Genomic DNA, 21,369 nt, shown 5'->3' with positions numbered 1-21,369 from the left:
TTAATGTTGCTACTATGGGGTCAGAGTTCAGGATGTGATGTCATCAACTATCGCGAGGTTGGTGAGCGGTGCGACCTCTGGTGAATGTTTTTTTTTTTTGTTACCTTCTCTCGTTCATCTGTGCTCATGTTTGTGCCTGCTTTGTGGAGTCATTCAGAGAATCGGGAATAAAAAAAGTTGCTGAACTGAAGATGGAATCCTGTCTTTTTAAGAGGGCAACACATGCGACACTGATTTTACCTGTTTTAATGTATTATAGTTTTTATTTGGGTGGCTGTAGCTCAGTAGGTGGAGCAGGTCACCTACTGATCGGAAGGTCAGCGGTTCAATTCCTGGCTACTCCAGGCTACATGCCAATGTATCCTTGGGCAAGATACTTAACCCCAAGTTGCTCTCCGACGCAACCGTCCGAGTATGAATGTGTATGAATGTTAGATAATTAAAAGCACTTAGCTTAGTAAACATGGAAGTGCTTGTGTGCATGGGTAAATGTAAAACGTGTTGTATAAGCGTTTTGAGTGCCCATACTGAGTAGAAAAGCGCTATATAAGAACTAGTCCATTTACCATTTATTTATTTTTAAATACTCGTTTGGTGTACAGCACTTTGTATTTGTTGTGGCTCCTTTAAAGTGCTTTATAAATGAAGTTTGGTTTGGTATGGTCTTCAAAGTTTTTCAGTGACCAAGATGCAAAATATGAGAATGCTCTTCTGCCAAGCTCTGAAAAGTCCTGGGTACCCTTTAGAGGAACCAGAGGAGATTTTAAAAAATGAATCTATTTTAAAACTAAAGCAGCTGGCAGATCCTCTTTCACCTGCTGAAGTGTGATCAGCTAAGACACCAAATCCAAAGTTCCTCCTGATGACAGGCGAGCAGCTTCCACGGCAGCGTGTGAAAGGGTGAAAAATGAAGTGATTTCAGAGCTGCTGAGGTAGAAGGTGTCATACAGAGTGGGAGGAGATGCTGCACTTTGTGATCTCTGAGTTCTGGTCCTGGTTCTTACTGATGCGGTAGAAGTCCTGGATGCACCTGGACCGAACCAGCAGCTCCACAAAGTTCTCGTCATGAGTGATGATCAGCAGCTGGAAGTGACGCTGCTGAGAGCGAGTCCTGATGATTCTGGAGAGGGTGGAGGAGACGGAGAGAATTCATAGCCTGAATAATGCAGCAGATGAAGCTACAGTTGCAACAATAAGTTCAAGAAACACTACATTTGTTTAATATTTGTCATTTCAGGTTATCTTTAATATCTTTAATGCTTTTATCATCAGTTTGTGCTTTTAAACGTGTGTGTTTATTTAGACCATCTGCTTCAGTGAAGTCATAAAGTCAGAGGTTCAGCTTCAGGCTGAACAAACATCAGGCTTCTCTGTATTTGTCTGGGGCTGCTGCAGGACTGCTGAAGCACCGTGGTCAAACCCTCCAACACTGCTGTGATCCAGGATGTGCAGAGACACAGCTTGGATAGAACTCATCCTACTTATTAACATCTGTCTAGCCATTATTTGAAGCGTATGATCACTATAAATGATGTAACTGCTAACAACAAGACCTTAAGTGCATTATTGCAGTTGTGGAGTGCTGTAACAATCGTATGATAGCAGGATGCACTGGCTAGGCTATCTAGAGAACTTCTGTGCCTTTACAGTGTATCACAAAAGTGAGTACACCCCTCACATTTCTGCAGATATTTAATATCTTTTCATGGGACAACACTGACAAAATAACACAATGAAAAGTATTCTGTGTGCAGCTTATATAACAGTGTAAATTTATTCTTCCCTCAAAATAACTCAATATACAGCCATTAATGTCTAAACCAGCGGCAACAAAAGTGAGTACACCCCTAAGAGACTACACCTGTAAATGTCCAAATTGAGCACTGCTTGTCATTTCCCCTCCAAAATGTCATGTGACTCATTAGTGTTACTAGGTCTCAGGTGTGCATAGGGAGCAGGTGTGTTCAGTTTTGTAGTACAGCTCTCACACTCTCTCATACTGGTCACTGAAAGTTCCAACATGGCACCTCATGGCAAAGAACTCTCTGAGGATCTTAAAAGACGAATTGTTGCTCTACATGAAGACTGTTATATAAGCTGCACACAGACTACTTTAATAATAATAATAGCCTCAAGATGGCGCCGGTGAGGTCAGCAGCCGTCGTACCTGCTCCTACACTTTGTTTGTCTATATTAGGTTTAGCTTTAATTCTGGACTTTATAATTCCGCCTGCTCTGTGTCATATCACGTATGACAGACAGACTCTTTTAATATCAGAATACAGCACTCTGGCTGTATTCTGACACCTTTTTCTCCCGACCTGGCTTGGCCCCAGGAGATCCTGCGCCAGTGGGCCAGCTCAAACAAAGGAGGGCGCGGAGCACCCAGGTCACGGACAAGGCCCCGAGGGAAAAGAGCCGGCGTAAGAGAGAGGCTGAGGCGTAGAGCGCACCAAACGCCACTGCCGAGCATCCTGTTGGCTAATGTCCAGTCACTGGATAACAAGCTGGACGAACTCAGGGCCAGGATACAGTTTCAGAGGGACATAAGGGACTGCAACATCATCTGTCTCACGGAGACAGAGGCTGACCCCCTCATACCGGACCACGCCGTACAGCCGTCGGAGTTCTTCAGTGTTCATCGCACGGACAGAACGAGTGAGTCTGGAAAATCACGAGGAGGAGGTGTGTGCCTAATGATTAATAACAACTGGTGTGACAGTAGGAATGTTGTCCCTCTGAAACAATCATGTTCGCCTAACCTGGAGCTCCTAACCCTAGAATGCCGCCCCCACTACCTGCCCCGCGAGTTCACTTCGGTCATCTTCAGCGCCGTCTATATTCCACCTCAGGCGGACACAAACACTGCACTATCCGAGCTACATGAGGCTATTTCCACCTATCAGGCTAACCAGCGTGATGCGGCTCTCATCGAAGCCGGGGACTTTAACAGTGCAAACTTGAAAAAGGCGATACCGGAGTTTACTCAGCACATAGACTGCCCCACCAGAGGAGAGAGGACCCTAGACCACTGCTACTCTCCATTCAAAGAGGGCTACAAAGCAAAGCCTCTTCCGCCTTTTGGGAAGTCCGATCACACCTCTGTCTTTCTCATGCCGAAATACAAACAAAGGCTCAGGCAGGAACCCCCTGCTGTGAGAGAAGTGACACGGTGGTCTGATCAAACAGAGGCCGCTCTGCAGGGTGCGTTGGATTCAACCGACTGGGACATGTTTCGCAGCAGCGCGGGCGGAGACATCGAGGAGTTTACGGAAACTGTTGTGGGATTTATTGGGAAAGTTGTTGATGACACTTCACTTAGGAGGACCATCAGGACTTTTCCCAACCAGAAGCCATGGGTGGATAAATCTGTCCGCGATGCCCTGAGGTCCCGCACCGTTGCCTACAACTCCGGCCTCGCCTCTGGGAACATGGAGGACTACAAGGCTGCATCATACAACGTCCGCAGAGCGGTGAACGAGGCTAAACATCGCTACAGCCGCAGACTGGAACAGAAACTACAACAGTCTGACCCCAGGGGACTGTGGCAGGGACTACGCACCATCACGGACTACAAAGCACCACACACACCCCCGGTGAGTGCCGACGCTTCTCTGGCTGATGAACTCAACAATTTCTTTGCGCGCTTCGAGTCGGGAAGCCGACAGCCCGCTGCGCTCCCGGCCGGAGGGGCGGAGACACTCACTGTGACGGAGCGCGACGTGAGGAGGGCGTTTAGACGTGTAAACACCAGGAAAGCGGCTGGACCAGACGGCATTAATGGACGTGTCCTTAAGACCTGCGCTGACCAGCTGGCACCTGTGTTTACACTGATATTCAACCTCTCACTGAAACTGTGTGTGATTCCCACCTGCTTTAAAAAGTCCATCATAGTCCCTGTCCCAAAGACACCACACCCCAGCAGCCCCAATGACTTCAGGCCCATAGCGCTCACATCAGTGGTGATGAAGTGTTTTGAGAGACTCATCAAGACATTCATCACCTCCTCACTGCCCACCACCCTCGACCCACTACAGTTTGCATACCGGCCAGACAGATCCACAGATGACGCCATATCCTTCCTCCTCCACAAGACCCTTTCACACATAGACACTGGTAAGGGGAACTATGTGAGAGTGCTGTTTGTAGATTACAGCTCAGCATTCAACACCATAGTTCCCTCCAGGCTGGTCTCTAAGCTGCTGGACCTGGGCCCAGGCCCATCCCTGTGCAGGTGGGTTCACAGCTTCCTGACCAGCAGACCACAGGTGGTACGAGTGGGTCACCTCACCTCATCCTCCCTCACCCTCAACACTGGATCCCCCCACGGCTGTGTGCTCAGCCCTCTGCTGTACTCACTGTACACCCATGACTGCGAGGCCACGTCAGAGTCCAACGTCATCATCAAGTTTGCTGACGACACTGCTGTTGTGGGACTAATCTCTCACAATGAGGAGACAGCCTACAGGAGAGAGGTCTCCCGCCTGGAGAACTGGTGCCAGGAGAACCACCTCCTGCTCAACGTCAGCAAAACAAAGGAACTAATCGTGGACTTCAGCAGGAAGCAGCAGAGGGACTAACATCCACTTGTCATCAGTGGTGCTGAGGTGGAAAGAGTGGACACTTTCAAATACCTGGGAGTGACCATCTCACAGGACCTGTCCTGGACTCATCACATAAACATCACTGTGAAGAAGGCCAGACAGCGTCTCTACCTCCTCAGGCGGCTGAGAGACTTCAAGCTCCCACTCAAGGTGCTCAGGAACTTTTACACCTGCACCATCGAGAGCATCATGCGTGGGAGCATCACCACCTGGATGGGAAACTGCACCAAGCAGGACTTCATGGCCCTAAAAAGGGTGTTTCGTTCAGCTGAACGGACCATCAGAACCACCCTCCCCAACCTGCAGGACATTTACACCAAGCAGTGCAGGCTGAGGGCCATGAAGATCCTAAAACAGCCCAGCCACCCCGGACACTCTCTCTTCTCCCTGCTCCCATCAGGCCGGCGTTACCGCTGCCTGAGGGCTAAGACTGAAAGGTTGAAGAAGAGTTTTTACCCACAAGCCATCCGTCTGCTCAACTCTGAGCCCTAACTGGACTTTTATTGCACAATGTAAATATTATAATTTATAATCTATAATTCCATGTAAAAGTGTGTATAGTGTACAGTATATAGAGTATAGTGTATAGTGTGTGTTAGAAAGGCCCCGGACCTATTTAGTGTCTTCTGTTTACGACGTTTGTTGTGTAGTAACGCCCCACCTACTGGACTGGTGGGGGAAGTGATGCTCCTCACTCACTTGCAGGTATGTTGAGCATGGGAGTGGGGATGCCGAGCAAACCAGTCCAGTCCAGTTCGTGTGGTGGTGTTCTTGACCTAAAGTGAGTAGTTCCTATCTGTAATGTTTGACTGGTTCTTGACGGCTTATTGATGTATCATGTATGTTTGAATGTTTGAGTTATTCTGACTGAGTTTCGGTAGGAGCAATAGCTCATTAGCCACCACTGTTAGCTCCTTTGCCATTGTAGCTGATAAGATAGCCTGCCGTGTAGCTTGTTTAGACACAAGGTACTAGTATTACAGCATGCTTCATTATACTCTGTGTTATGACAATTTGTAAATTACCCATTTGTAGCTTGTGTGCCAGGGGCTTTTGGTGAATAATGTTACCTTTTGCACTAGCAAGGCGGGGATGCCATTTTCAGTTAACGCCACTAGATGGCCCCTGTGACCTTTCATTAGTAGGTTTGAGCTAAGGTGGACAGAGTTACTCCTTTATTTTATACGTGTAGCTGGGTTATATCTGTTTAACTATTATTGTTTCTTGTGTATGTATATGTTGCTTGACATGGTATGCATGTGTGGAAATTACTTTCATTCTGACAATTACCTGAGGCAGTGTACTGACCTTATTGTAATGTTTGCTGATTTGTAGAACCACACACCCACGCACCCCTACCCCAAACCTGCAATAAAGCGCTATAACCGACCGAGCGATCTCCAGTTTGTGTCCTGACCGGCACTCAGAGGCGAGCGTCAAACAGCCACCAGAGAATCAGCATTCCAATTCCTCCCTTACAGTGTGAATTACTTATTTTTATTTTTATTCTTATTTATATGTGTGTGTATATATGGTTGCAGGTACAAAATACTGTAACGTTCCGTTATGTCACCCAAGCACCAGGCAGAGGTTTCGTTACTAACACCATTTAATCAGGCCGGACACACACAGAACAGCTCTCGCCGGATACAGCCAACTCTAACTCACACAAGAAAAAAAAGAGACCTCCCTACCAAGAGCGACCCCCCACATCTCCTTCCGGTTCAACCCCAAAACAACCTAACTTAAAGAGAACAATAACTGTGACACACATTTAGCAATAACGTCCATCATGGATCATTACACTGCTCCCCCAACAAAAAGTTCCTCGTCCTCGAGGGAAAAACACAGTCTCTGAGGCGGGGAGGCAGTTGACGTCGCCTCCTTGGCTTCCGAGGGGTGGCATGAACTACAGGAAACTGAGGGGGAGAACAAGGGGATGGGGAGGGAGCCATGTCCAGCTGGGAGTCCAGCTGGGAGTCCAGCTGAGCTGGAGTGTGGGGGATTTGCACGCATCCCTCAGAGAAAGGGGAAGGAGAACGACCCTTATAAGGGGCCATCCTGTCTCTGTGCAGGACCACTTTCCTGCCTCTAGGTGGTAACTGTACTCTATAAACCACTTCCCCAACTCGTTCCAGGACACTGCAGGGTCCAACCCAGTTGCTGTCCAGTTTAGGACACCGTCCTTTTTTTCTCTTCGGGCTGTAGACCCACACCAGCTCTCCAGCACGGAAGTGCCTCCCTTTAGTAGTCAGGTCGTAGTTTCTCTTTTGCCGCAGTCCCGCCTTTGCCAGCTGGTCCCGAGCATAGGAATGCGCCGACTCCAGTCGGTCCTGCAGCTTCCTGGCATAGCTTTGACCCGGTGGCGCATCCGGAGCATCAGGAGGTTTCCCAAAAGCCAGTTCAGCAGGGGTCCTTAGTTCTCTCCCTAACATGAGCAGGGCGGGTGTGCACTGGGTGGAGTCCTGGACGGCCGACCTGTAGGCCATTAGGATGAGTGGGAGGTGAGTGTCCCAGTCACGCTGGTGTTCTGACGTGATGATGGCTAACTGCTGGGCCAGTGTCCTATTAAACCTTTCCACCAGGCCATCACTCTGGGGGTGGAGTGGCGTGGTGCGGGTCTTCTGAATTCCAAGGCGTTCGCACATGGCAGCAAACACCCTGGACTCAAAGTTACGGCCTTGGTCACTGTGAAGAACCCCTGCCGTTCCAAATCTGCTGAGCATTCCCTCCACTAATGTGTCAGCCACTGTCTCCGCCTCCTGGTCCGGGATGGCGTATGCTTCTGGCCATTTGGTAAAATAGTCCATAGCAGCAACCACATAGCGGTTTCCCCTATCAGTCCGGGGAAATGGCCCCATGATGTCCACAGCCACTCGCTCCATCGGTGCACCTGCCGGTTGCTGTTGAAGTTGAGCACGGGACTGGTCCAGCGGACCTTTGTGGGCGGCACAGGAGTCACAGCTTCGGCAGAAGCCCTCCACATCTCTACGCTGCTGGCCCCAATAGTAACCCTGGCGCAGGCGGCGAAGGGTCTTTGACACGCCAAAGTGGCCAGCGCCTCTACTCCCATGGCAGGCTTCCAGCACCGCTGGCCTTAGCGACTTGGGTACCACAACTTGCCACCTTTCCTCACCTGTAGCAGGATCTTTCCAGCCGCGCTGCAGCACTCCCTTGTCCAACCTTAGAGCATTGAACTTGGCCCACAGCCCTTTGGTGGCGATAGAGAGCCCGGTAACCTCATCCCAGTTAGGTCGCTGCTCGTTCTCAAGCCATCGTAGTACTGGTAGCAGGTCGGTGTCTTGCTCCTGCTGGGCCCTCCATTCTGCCATGTCCACCACTAGGAGTGCCCTGCAGGAGAGCTGTGCAGGATTATCTGTTGCTGTGAGTTCCCTCTCCTTCTCCTCCCGCTTCCCACAATAGCGGCAGCCTGTCGCGGCACATGGGCGGCGGGATAGTGCATCCGCATTGGAGTGGTGTGCCCCTGCTCTGTTCTCCACAGTGAAATTAAAGGCCTGGAGCTCCTCCAGCCAACGAGCCACCTGCCCCTCTGGTTCTCTGAAAGACATAAGCCACTGGAGGGCGGCATGATCAGTCCTGATGATAAAAGGCATGCCACATAGGTAGTACTTAAAGTGTCTCACTGCCATCACCACAGCCAGGAGCTCTCGCCGTGTGACACAATAGCGTCGCTCACTCTTATTCAGGACCCGGCTGAAGTATGCCACCACCTTCTCACCTTCAGGTCCGACCTGCGACAGCACGGCTCCCAGTCCCACACTACTTGCATCTGTGTCCAGGACAAATGGTAGTGCGGGGTCAGGTGGGGCAAGGATCGGAGACTCCGTCAGGGATCTGCGCAGGGTGTCGAATGCCTGCTGACAGTCTTGGGTCCAGCTGAAGTCGTGATCCTTCTGCAGCAGGCGAAAGAGTGGTGCAGCTATGGAGGAGAAGCCTTTTACAAACCTCCTGTAATATGACGCCAGTCCCAGGAAGCTTTTTAGTTGCACCTGGTCTGCGGGAGTGGGCCAGTCCCTAATGGTCTGCACTTTTTCCTCCAAAGTGCTGATGCCCTCCCGACCCAACTTGTGACCAAGGAACTCCACCTCCTTCCTCATGAAGTGACACTTGTCCGGGTGCAGCTTAAGGCCTGCGGCCCTTACTCTCTCCATTACCTGTCTCAGGGTATCCATGGTGGTTTCAAAAAGGTCCCATGCACCAGGAGGTCGTCCAGGTAGACCAGACACTGCTGTCTTGGGACACCAGCCAGCACACCGTCCATAAGTCTCTCAAAGGTGGCTGGGGCGTTGCACAGGCCAAAGCTCAGGACTCTGAACTGCCACAGTCCCCTGTTCGTGCAAAAGGCCGTCTTTGGTCTAGAATCTGGGGACAGAGGCACCTGCCAGTAACCACTTCGCAGGTCCAGGGTGGAGAACCAGGAAGACCCTGCCACCAGGTCGAGAGACTCATCAATTCTGGGAAGGGGATAAGAGTCCTTTTTAGTAACTTTATTAAGTGGCCTGTAGTCCACGCAGAAGCGCATTCGTGGACTGTTCTTCTTGGGCACCATCACCACAGCAGATGCCCAGGGACTTTCAGATGGCTCTATGATGCCCATCTTTAGCATCTCACGCAGTTCTTTGTCAGCCGCCTCCTGATGAGCCAGAGGAAGGCGACGAGGACGCATTTTAACAGGACGAGCATCCCCAGTGTCAATAACGTGTTCCACCAAGTGTGTCAGGCCTACATCACACTCTGTGAGGGCAAAAATGTCTTTAAAGTCCAAGAGCACCTGCCATAGACTTCCTTGCTGCTGCTGAGTCAGGCCCTCACAGTTCCTGGACCAGACGTTTCTCACTGCTGACAGCCTCTCCTCTTCATCAGTTCGCTGTTCAACTAGTGGTAATACAGGGGACTCTGAGGTGCAAGCCGCTATTACAGCAGGGGATGGGTTTAAAGGTGGGGGTTTAAGCTGCACCCTCTCTCCTCCCGGGAGTAACAGACAGCCTTCCCCGAGGTCCAGCACACCATCAATGGCTCGTAAAAAGTCCAGCCCCAGGATGCAGGCATCCTGGACGTCAGCCACCCAGGCAGCAAAAGGCATGGTTAGGTCTCCAACCTTAAACTGAAACATCCCCCTCCCTTTTAGGGGGGCCAGGTCACCAGTCACTGTCTTAAGCTGCACATTGGTTGTTTGCATGGCAGTCCCAGCTGGAATGATGTCAGGTCGGACCAGTGTTGTGTTGGACCCTGTGTCGAGGAGTGCTGTGCAGGATACCCCATCAACCACCACCGGAATGTGGCAAAAGTCACCAACTTGGGTCCAGCCTACAGTAATGACCATGCCAGGTGACAATGTGGGTGGTGTGGGGGTGTTGGTCACGACGGCCCGTGTACTCCCACCTACACGGGCCCCTGACCGTTTCCCTGCGCCGCTGCAAACCTGGGGCACTGCCTGATGAGATGTCCAGCTTGTCCACATCCCCAGCAGCTTTGTGGTCGGCGGCGTGTGCCAGCACGGGGAGAAGGTGACTGAAGAGCAGCCGCCTGGGTCATGCTGTGTGGTCCCCCCTGCCTCTCCGTCCGCTCAGCAGGTGCAGATGTTGCTCTGACCACTGGTGAATCCTCAGCCCCTCCAGGAGGTCCTGTCAGCATCTCCCTCTCCAACGCCAACTCCAGAGCTGCACTGAGTGTGGTTGGACGAGCAAGCTGTGTCTGAACACGGAGCTCTTTGGGACTGAGGGCCTGTAGGAACTGATCACGGGCGAGCTCTGTCTGCACTGCAAGGGGCATGTTGTCATAGGCCCGCCTGCAGAGGCACTCAATGTCATGGGCCAGGATACGCAGCGGTTCTCCAGGCAGTCTCCGTCTGTTGTGAAACTCTGACCTCAGTAGCACAGGCTGGTTATACTGCCCAAACCGTCTCTGGAGTGCCCCAACTAGAGCAGTATAGTCTCCCCTCTCTCTTTCACTCAGCAGCAGCAGGCATGCTGCTGCATCCTCACACAGGCACAGAGCTAATTGCAATGCTTTATGTTCGACAGACCAGCCAGCTGCAGCAGCTAATAGTTCAAACTGAGCAATAAACACTTCCCACGGCGTCTTACCGCTGAACTTGGGTGTCTTTATGTTTACCGTAGCCGGCTGTGCATGGGCGCTGCCATCATTGTTTACATCACATGACCTCCGCTCCGTCCCGCCGAAATGGCGATCATGGCGCGAACGGCCCTCCAGCCGAGACAAACCTGGGGAGAACCCAGCCTCAGCAGCCAGCTGGAGCGCCGCTTCCCTCACGCTGCGAGCGGGTCGGATATCCATCTCCTGCTCCTCCTTCTTAACAGTGTTCCTCCGCATAATCGGGAGTTGTGTCCCTGAGCCGTGAGCAGAGCCGCTGGTAATAGATCCAGGCGTGGTAGTTCGTAGTTTAAGCTTCTGACACCAGTGTAACGTTCCGTTATGTCACCCAAGCACCAGGCAGAGGTTTCGTTACTAACACCATTTAATCAGGCCGGACACACACAGAACAGCTCTCGCCGGATACAGCCAACTCTAACTCTCACAAGAAAAAAAAGAGACCTCCCTCCCAAGAGCGACCCCACACATCTCCTTCCGGTTCAACCCCAAAACAACCTAACTTAAAGAGAACAATAACTGTGACACACATTTAGCAATAACGTCCATCATGGATCATTACAATACATTTCACGGTGCATTGTACTGTGTATAACTGTGCATGTGACAAATAAACACTATCTTATCTATCTTATCTTATCTTATCACTGTGTCAAAGTGTCATTTTGTCAGTGTTGTCCCATGAAAAGATACACTTAAATATATGCAGACATGTGAGGGGTGTACTCACTTTTGTGACACACTGTATAATGTACTATTCTTTTGTGCTGTGCTTGGGCTGTATTAGAAGTCTTGTATTTTATAAGTGCATGAATAAGTGAGATCTGCATACATGAACCTTGAGTACCCCACTAAGTTAGTTGGGTCAAATAAACGTCTTTCTTTCTTTTTTTTTCAAAAAGAAAACAGCCGGAGAGTTTTATGTAGCACAACAGTGAAGACAGGTGTACAGAAAGAAAACAGATCAGCAGTTAAAAATTGGCAGACTCAAGACATCCACGTGCTGAAACACGTCTATTTATTTCTGCTGATTATATATTGTTATTAAAAGGAGTACATGCATCGGCAGGTAGACATCAGACGTTTGCCTCTTAGATGATGTTTTCTGGTCCCACGTTGGCATTTAGTGCCTCCTACAAGCACTTCCTGCAGCAAAGTGAAAGTGAAAGTCAGCAGGCAGCTTTTGTCCTCCGATCCACGAGTTATGGATGCACACAGAGCGAAAAAATCCACAAAGAACCGGTCTCTGTGATGTCCGGACGAAGTGAACTCGTATCAGACAAGTAAGATTAATGACGAAGAGTTGGACAATTTTTAAACTGCAGAAACTTCAGCTTTCTCTATGTGTGATCTATAGGTAAAGAAACAGCACAGGCCGACGCTTTGTGTTATTTTGTATTTCTTTGTGCTTATGAGTAATAGTTTAGCTTTAGTTGACGTTGGTTAGTTTCTTTTTGTGTTTCTATTCTGTCCTGTCTGTTTCTCTTTTTGTATCAAGTTTGTTTGCTCATTCAGTTGTGTCTCGCTTCCGGTTTTGTTTTCGGAGTCGTTTTTCTCTGTTTCTAGTGTTGGGTTTTATTTTGTTTTTAAGATTTTCTCGATTAGTTTCAGTGCAGGGATCTATACTACGAAGCAGGGTTTTAGCTTATCCAGGTAACCTTAAGGGTTAACCGTGGTTCTGTACTAGGAAGGTGGCTCACTCACTGTTGCCAGTAACCACGCCAAAACTGTACAGGCATGAATGGATTTATTTTATGAATATATATGAATATAAATCTCCAACGGGTATGTGTCCATCACTGTGGTTGTTTATGAGCTGAGTGGCTGAGAGGACGGGGCAGCGCTGTGTGTGTTTGTGGCGATCGGGTGAAGTAGTCATGGCATGAGCGAGACAGTCAGCCAGGTTCATTCCTTCCTACCTGTACAGTTATGGCGTGGGTACAGCCAACAGTAACCGCTGAATTATAAATTAAAGGCGACTTTTGCTGGCATTGTCTCGCTGATCTTTTAAACTCCTGACGGACGCTGACATATCAAGGTTAACGCTGAAGCGCATGTCCTTTTTGTTCCCACCGATGCCCCCCCCCCCCCCCCCCCCCCCCCCCAATGTCCCTTGCGGGGTTCAGTATTGTAACGTTGTAAACACACTTCCACAGTCGGCGATGTTCACAACAAAGGTCGTCTTTATTAGCAGAAAAACGGCTGCTGTAGGCCACAGCCACGCCAACCACAACTACAACAACGGAACAGCAACACACACACACAGGCAAGCTCTCGGTCTTTTCTCTCTCTCCATGCTGCCTTCACGAACCTCCCGAACAGTCCGAAATCCCACAACATCAACACGCTCTCTAACTAAGAGAATCGCTACATTGCCCCCCCTCACTAAATCCCTCGCCCCGAGGGATCCCGTACAAAGTCTCTGAGGTGACCTGGGGGTCTTCTCTGCCTCTGCAGCCCCCTTGTAGACGACACTTGGGGCTGTGTCTGCTGTCCTGCAGCACCCTGCTTTTGATCTGGGATGGGGTGCAAAAGTGGAGGAAGCTGTGGGGCAGTAGAAGGGGGCACAGTCAGTGAGTCTGGGGCTGTGGCTGTTTCATTTCTCAGGGGGGTCGACTGGACCGGGCGCACATCACCCTTATATGGAGCCAGCCTGTCTCTATGAAGGGCCACTCGTCTCCCCCTAGTCGGCAGCTGAACCCTGTACACCACTTCCCCCAGCTTCTCTACCACTACACAAGGCCCCACCCAGTGGCAGTCCAGCTTAGGGCACCGGCCTTTCTTCCTCCTCGGGCTGTACACCCACACAAGGTCACCGGCCCTGAAGTCTTTCCCTTTTACCCTCAAGTCATAATTCCTTTTCTGTCTCATTCCCGCTTTCTCCAGCTGATCACGGGCAAAAGCATGGGCCGACTCCAGCCGGTCCTGCAGTCTCCTGGCGTATTCCGGACCCGGTACGACTACCGGAGCGTCCGGAGGCCTCCCCAGTGCCATCTCCGCTGGCGTCCGTAGCTCTCGTTCCAGCATGAGCAGGGCAGGCGTACACAAGGTGGAATCCTGCACAGCGGACCTATACGCCAACAAAACAAGGGGGAGATGCATGTCCCAATCACGCTGGTGCTCTGCAGTGAGGATGGCCAGCTGTTTCGCCAGGGTCCTGTTGAAGCGCTCGACGAGCCCATCACTCTGCGGGTGTAACGGTGTCGTCCGGGTCTTTCGCATCCCTAAGCGCTCACACATGACAGAGAAAACAGCCGACTCAAAGTTCCTTCCCTGGTCACTGTGAATGGTTTCTGCCATCCCGAACCTGGCAAACATGCCCTCCACCAGCCTGTCGACCACCGTCTCCGCCTCCTGGTCGGGTATGGCATATGCCTCCGGCCATTTTGTGAAGTAGTCCATGGCAACTAAGACATAACGATTTCCTCTGTCTGTGCGTGGAAAAGGCCCCATCACGTCCACTGCTACTCTCTCCATCGGGGCTCCCACTGCTAACTGCTGTAGCTGGGCCCGGGACTGGTCTGAGGGACCCTTGTGCGCTACACAGAGGTCACACCGGCGGCAAAAGTCCTCAACATCCCTCCTGAGCTGCCCCCAGTAGAAACTCTGCCGGAGCCGCCGAAGGGTTTTGGAAACTCCAAAATGCCCCACCCCGGCGGTTCCGTGGGAGGCCTTCAAAACTGCCTCCCTCAGGGCCCTGGGGACCACCACCTGCCACCTCTCCTCCCCCGTAGCTGGCTCCTTCCAGGCTCTCTGCAGCACTCCGTCCTTTACTCGGAGAGCTGAAAATTTCACAAACAGTCCTTTAGTTGCAGGTGAGTATCCAGCCACTCCGCTCCACTGCGGTCTTTGACCAGACTCCACCCATTGTAGCACTGGCCGGAGGTCAACATCCTGCTCCTGTTGCGCTCTCCACTCGAGCGGGTCAATCACCTGTGCCACTCTGCAGGCCAGCTCACCTCCGCTACACCCGGAATCATGCTCTCCCCCAGCCCGGAGCTCCTCCTCCCGGGCTTCCCGCTTTTCGCAGTACCGGCAACCAGCTGGAGCACAGGGGCGGCGGGACATGGCATCTGCGTTGGCGTGGTGAGCCCCCGCTCGGTACTTCACTTCGAAGACGTATGGCGCTAATTCCTCCAGCCAGCGTGCAATCTGCCCCTCTGGCTCCTTAAACGCCATTAGCCACTGCAAGGCTGAATGGTCTGACCGGACAGTGAAGGGCAGGCCACAAAGGTAGTACCTGAAGTGACTTATTGCCCGTACTATGGCCAGGAGCTCCCTTCGCGTCACACAGTAGCGTCGTTCAGCCTTATTAAAGGTTCTGCTGAAGTACGCCACCACTCTCTCCCCCGCTGGCCCCACCTGGCTCAACACTGCCCCCATTCCGACATCGCTGGCATCTGTGTCTAGAATAAACGGCAGACTGGGGTCCGGGGTGGCGAGGGTGGGAGATTCTGTTAGGGCGTTTTTCAGCCGCTCAAAAGCCTGTTCACATCCTGCTGACCAGTCAAAGTCACTATCCTTTTTCTGCAGGCGGAACAGGGGCGCAGCAATACAGGAGAACCCCCTTACAAACCGCCTGTAGTAGGACGCCAGACCAAGGAAGCTCTTTAAGTCCTTCAAGTTTGTGGGGGTTGGCCAGTCCTTCACCGCCTGCACTTTCTCCTCCAGCGTACTGATACCCTCACCCCCGATTTTGTGTCCCAGGAACTCCAGCTCTTTCCTCATAAAGCAGCACTTATCAGGGTGGAGTTTCAGGCCCGCTGCCGCTATCCGCTGTAGAATCTGCCGCAGGGATGCCAGAGCTGCCTCGAAGGAACTTCCGTGGACCAGGATGTCGTCCAAGTAGACCAAACATTCCTGTCGGGGAATATCGGCCAGCACCTTTTCCATCAACCTTTCAAACGTGGCCGGCGCATTGCATAGGCCGAAGCAGAGAACACGGAATTGCCACAGCCCCCTGCCTGTGCTGAAAGCAGTCTTTGGTCTGGCTGCGGGGCTGAGGGGCACTTGCCAATACCCGCTACGCAGGTCCAGCGAGGAGAACCAGGAAGAGCCGGAAACCAAATCCAGGCACTCATCGATGCGGGGCAGCGGGTATGAGTCTTTCTTAGTCACACTGTTCAACGGCCTAAAATCGACACAGAATCTCATTTTGGGGCTCTTCTTCTTTTTAACCATCACAACCCCCGAGGCCCAGGGGCTGTCGGAGGGTTCAATGACGCCAGCCCTGAGCATCTCCCCGATCGCACTATCAGCCGCAGCCTGATGCGCCAGGGGGAGGCGGCGAGGGCGTGACTTCACAGGCCGTGCATCTCCCGTGTCAATGTCGTGCTGCAGGAGGTGAGTTAAGCCTACCTCGTCTTCTGACAGAGCAAAAATGTCCTTGAACTCCAGCAGCACCTGCCACAGCTCCTCCCGCTGTGGATGATCTAAATCTTGGCAGCTACGTGTCCATATGTCCCTCACTACTGCCAGTCTATCCCCCTCCCCCATTACAGTGTGCTGGTCTGAGGCAGGAGAACCCACCACGGTGGCTAAATCAGGGTCAGGGGACAGGGGTGCAGGGGGGTAGATCGGGGGCGGAAGGTGTGCCTCATGGTGCACCCCCGCTGCTCTCGACTTTGGCGGGTGTAGGTTCGGGGCCTGTGCGGGGCGCACCAGGTCAACCATGGGGCCCCCTGGAAAGGTCAGCGTGTTATTCCCCAGGTCTAAGACACTCTGTGAGGCCCGCAGAAAGTCCAGGCCTAATATGCAAACGTCCTGCACCGCTGCCACCCACACCTCCAAGTTCACTCCCAGGCCCCCCACCTGAATAGGGACCAGTCCTTTTCCCAACATCGGGGCTAACTCACCAGTCACTGTACGCAGTTTTACTGTAGTTGGTTCCAACTGGGTTCCTACCGGCACCACGTCAGGTCTCATCAAGGTCGCAGTGGAGCCAGTGTCGACCAGAGCTGTGCACGGAGCCCCTGCCAGGGTGATGGGGATGTGACAAAAATCCCCTGCACGCGTCCAGCCCACCACCCTCGCGGACTCCGTGCTGTCGTCTGCTTCTGGGGGGAGCTGAGCCCCGCACCCCCAGCTGTACCGTTGGGCTCTGTCCACCGGCGCCCCGGCGGATTGGGACACAGAAGAAGGGGCCTGCGCCGTCCCGCCTACGCAGGCCCTGAGGCGTTTCCCTGAACACCGGCACGGTCTGGGCATCGCACGCTGATGTGGCCCAGCTGTCCGCACGTCCAGCAAACAGGAGGGTCTCGGCGAGGACGAGCACCGCGGCGTGAAGATTGTAGAGACACGCCTCGAACCAGTTCGGTCAATTCGGCCGCCCAAGCTGGCACCCCCTGGCCCGGGGCCTCCGGCACCGCAGCCCTCACCACCGGGTCATACTCGCTATGGTCGCACCCCGCAGAAGCCACCACGGCCTCCCTCTCCAAGGCCATCTCCAGGGCCTCGTGCAGATTGCGGGGGTGGGAAAGTTGAGTCTGGATGCGCAGCTCACCAGGGATAATGGCGCGGATGAACTGGTCTCTGGCCAGCTCGTTCTGCACGTCGATGGGCATGTGGGCATATGCTTTCTTCGCTAGCATCTCAATGTCATTAGCCAAAGCGCGAAGCGGCTCACCCGGTTGTCTCCGTCTACTCGTCAGTTCGGACCGCAGGACAGCAGGCTGGCCACACTGCCCAAACCGCCGCTGCAGAGCACCAACCAGAGCCCTGTAGTCACCCCTCTCCGCTGGGCTAAGCAGCAGCAGGCATGCCAAAGCGTTGTCAGTGAGGCACAAGGCTAGCTGGAGTGCTTTAGTGTCTGTGGACCAGGCCGCAGCATGCGCTAACAGTTCAAATTGAGCATGGAAGGCCTCCCAGTCAGCCTTACCGGAGTACTTGGGGGTTTTCACATTTGCCTGGCAGGGCCGGGCGCCACTATCGCCAAGCACGGGCCCCGCGCTGTTCGGGGCGGGCGTCTCCGCGCCCGCGTATATTCCTGCAGTCGATGGGCTAAAGTCAGCGGCAGCCGCCAGGCCTCTGGCAGTCCGTCTGAGGCGGGCCAAACGCTCTCCGGCACTGTCCGCTCCCTCAGGACCCAGCGTGCCCCCAAAGTCACTGTCCATAGCCTCTCTCTTGATCTTCGGGCGGGCCCCGGCCACATCTCGCTGCGCTGCCATAGTTAGCGCAGGCTGTCAACTGAGGTAGCCGAAGCAGGGCTAGCCGACGGTTAGCAGTTTGACTTCTGACACCAATGTAACGTTGTAAACACACTTCCACAGTCGGCGATGTTCACAACAAAGGTCGTCTTTATTAGCAGAAAAACGGCTGCTGTAGGCCACAGCCACGCCAACCACAACTACAACAACGGAACAGCAACACACACACACAGGCAAGCTCTCGGTCTTTTCTCTCTCTCCATGCTGCCTTCACGAACCTCCCGAACAGTCCGAAATCCCACAACATCAACACGCTCTCTAACTAAGAGAATCGCTACAGTATTAAACAGCACCGGGTCTGCACTTGAGAGAATAAAAACTAAAACTGCAGGTTATGTTCAGAGTTTCAGTTTCAAATCTTCAAGAGATTTTTAGTTACAGCATGTTTTAAGTGCAGTTTAGATTCTCTGCTGGGAGAATACGTTTTATATGTGCAGCTTGTTACTGAAACCGCTGAATGAAGCGCAAACTGTGTGGCGCAATGTCACGGGAATGTGCATGTATTAATTTGGTGATTTAGAAAATGTATAAATGTTGTTCTACTTGATTCTGATCTGCCGCTGAGTCTTTGCCGCTATGCTGGAAACACAGAACTCGCACCGAAAACACTTTCACTTTCACAATTTCATTTTGATCTGCACACTAAAGTGATTTCCACGTCTCCTTTATCAGTCTATGTGCTTTAATGTTTGAATGCATCCAGTTTAAAGTTTCAGACCCTAATGTGCCGCCGTCACCTTAGAAATAAACAGCAGCACTGCGAACTTACTGATACAATTATTTACTGGAATTTAAAGGTTTATTTACGCTCTGTGCGTTAAATCACCATGATTAGGGATCATTTTCTGTGGAAGAACAGTCATATCACCCGTGAAACGCCCCTTTAGACAGATGCTGCCAACATCTGACCACATCTTTCCTGCGTATTCACATTAAACAATGTGAATGCGCAGGAAAACCCCAAGAGAGTTGATGACCAGTTTAGTTTTTCCGTTTATCCTGATCACCAATGTTAGGGTAAGAGCATCCAGATATCGGAGATACCGTGGGTATGTTGAACTCGCTTCATAGTGTAGGCCTCTGGTTCACCGCAGTCACGTCATCAAAGCTTCGGAGAGAAACGGTCGCGCTATCTACTCTTATTCACTATGTAGGGTTCAACTTTTAAACAACTTGTCTTTTGGAGTATAGATTGCTGAGTTTACGAGGTGCACCTAAAGGCACCATGATTTCCGTCCACGTATTGAACCGTACACTACCCTTTTTCATTTTTCGTGACAGGCTTTGCCTTTGCTTCGTTAGTACAAGAGGCAGTAGAGGAGATAGACAGCACACTTAAAAAAAAGATATTAGACAGCCGGAGACGGCACTTTTAAAAGAAAAATTGCAGATCCCTCTCTTCACTCTTTTCGTTATCTAATATTATGAAGAGGTGACAGTACCCATGGGAAGTGTCAACAGATACAGCAGCTAGCATCAATAATTCATGATGAAAACGAGTAGATAGCGCGAAAGCTTTCAGATGTCGTGAGTGCGGTCCTGGTTCAGGACTCGGTCCTGGTTCGGGACTCGGTCCTTCCAGGTGTTTTCACTTGTTACCTCTTCTCTCGTGTGTGATAAGGAGGGAAGTGTTCCCTTGCCCTTTTTCGCGTCTGGTGAACGTTCACTGAAAGTAAATCAACAACTTTGGGGAATTCCAACATGGCAGCAATGTTCCTTGAATGTAAGTTTACTGTAAAGCTGCACCCTTACCGGCAAGAATGAAAAACTATAAAAAAAAAATTAGACACATAAAAACTAAAAATGCTCTATAATTCTTAGAGCTGTAATGCTACATAATTCATCATCGTCATCATTCAAGTTGTCGTAAGAGAGTGGGAAAGGTTTATAAGAGTGTGGGGAGGGTTTATAAAGTCTTTTAAATATATATAAATATTAAAATAAATAAACTCCGCTACTTCGCAGATGTTCACCTGTGGCGGGGGTCTCTGGAACATAACCCCTGCCATAGGTGAGGGATCAGCATCTTTCTTCAGCCTCACTTTCAGAATCTGTATAGATGTCATTTCGCCTGTAACAAAGAAGCACTCCATAAGAAAACAGTTCTATTTAGAACATGAGAGGTTTAAATGGCTCCAAGTAAGACAAAGCACATACACATGACACACATGCATGATAGCCTTAAAGCGACAGCCTTAAAACCTGCCATGGTCTTAATTTTTTTTTTTTTTTTGTAATTAAAGGTTTCATATGTTAATCATCATTAAACACTATAGTGAGTGGTGGGGATCGCGACCTTCATGGCTATAATGATGCAGCAGATTTCTCAGAAGAGCCAGCTTTGATAGTCCGGTGTTCTCTTGCACCAAAGTGGATTATTAAACATTAGGTCTCTCTCTTCCAAGTCCCTGTTTTTAAATGATTTAATAACTGATCAACATATTGATTTATTCTGCCTTACAGAAACCTGGTTACAGTTGGATGAATATGTTAGTTTAAATGACTCAACACCCCCGAGTCACAGTAACTGTCACAATGCTCGAAGCACAGGTCGAGGAGGAGGCGTAGCTGCAATCTTCCACTCCAGCTTAGTAATTAAAGACCCAGACAACGTTTTAATTCTTTTGAAAGCCTGACTCTGATTCTTGTCCACCCTAATTGGGAAATTCAAAAACCTGTTTTATTTGTTATTGTCTATCGTCAGGATGGGGCTCCGGAAAACAGTTCCCTTAGTGTATCATCCATAGGGGTTGTTGGAATCATTCTTTGTCTGGCCCCTAACCCAGGACCAATGTGCCATGGGAGACCCTACGAGGGAGCAAAGCCCCCCGGAGAACATAGCCCCACAAACCCCTCCACCAGGATAAGGTGGAAATTCACGGAGGAGTTATTTATTTATAGGTGCAAAAACTGTGTATACTGACAGGTAGAAGAGAATTAACGTGCCATTAATGTTCAATCTGGTTAGGTGAACAATATTGCTGGACCAGCCCTTCGTCCTCTTAAGGATATTTGAGTGTGTGTGGGAGTTTTCCCATCCAGTCTACATGTGTTTTGTGGACTCGGAGAAGGCGTTTGACCACATTCCTTGGGGTATCCTGTTAGTGTGTGTGTGTGTCTGTGTGTGTGTGTGTGGCGGGGGGGGGGGGGTGGGGGGGTGTCAATGGGAGTATGGGGTGTCTGGTCCGTTCTTGCGGGCCATTCAATCCCTGTACAACCATAGCGAGAGCTTGGTCCGTATTGCCGGCATTAAGTCGAACTCGTTTCCAGTGAGTGTTATATTAATAATTAATGTAGTAATATTGTACACCTGACATAATTGTTTATATTCATTTATTGATTTATTTTCCATTCCCCTATACAATATTTATTTCAGTTTAAGTTTAAATTAACTGAAATCCATCAGAGGCATAATCACAATTTAAATT

The 21,369-nt window shown here is 50.9% G+C and overlaps 1 protein-coding gene across 1 annotated transcript in view; it reads left to right on the top strand.

The window, feature by feature from the left end:
- The first annotated feature begins 11,982 nt into the window (after positions 1-11,982).
- Positions 11,983-21,369, top strand: part of LOC115798040 (uncharacterized) — a 63,771-nt gene continuing 54,384 nt past the window's right edge. Inside the window, exon 1 of the mRNA XM_030754713.1 lies at positions 11,983-12,019. The gene's annotated coding sequence lies outside the window, so the exon portion shown is untranslated. The remainder of the gene's footprint in view (positions 12,020-21,369) is intronic.

This window comes from Archocentrus centrarchus, chromosome 2 (assembly GCF_007364275.1).
Source record: "Archocentrus centrarchus isolate MPI-CPG fArcCen1 chromosome 2, fArcCen1, whole genome shotgun sequence".
Lineage (NCBI taxonomy): Eukaryota > Metazoa > Chordata > Actinopteri > Cichliformes > Cichlidae > Archocentrus > Archocentrus centrarchus.
This window is presented reverse-complemented; position numbering and strand designations above follow the sequence as displayed.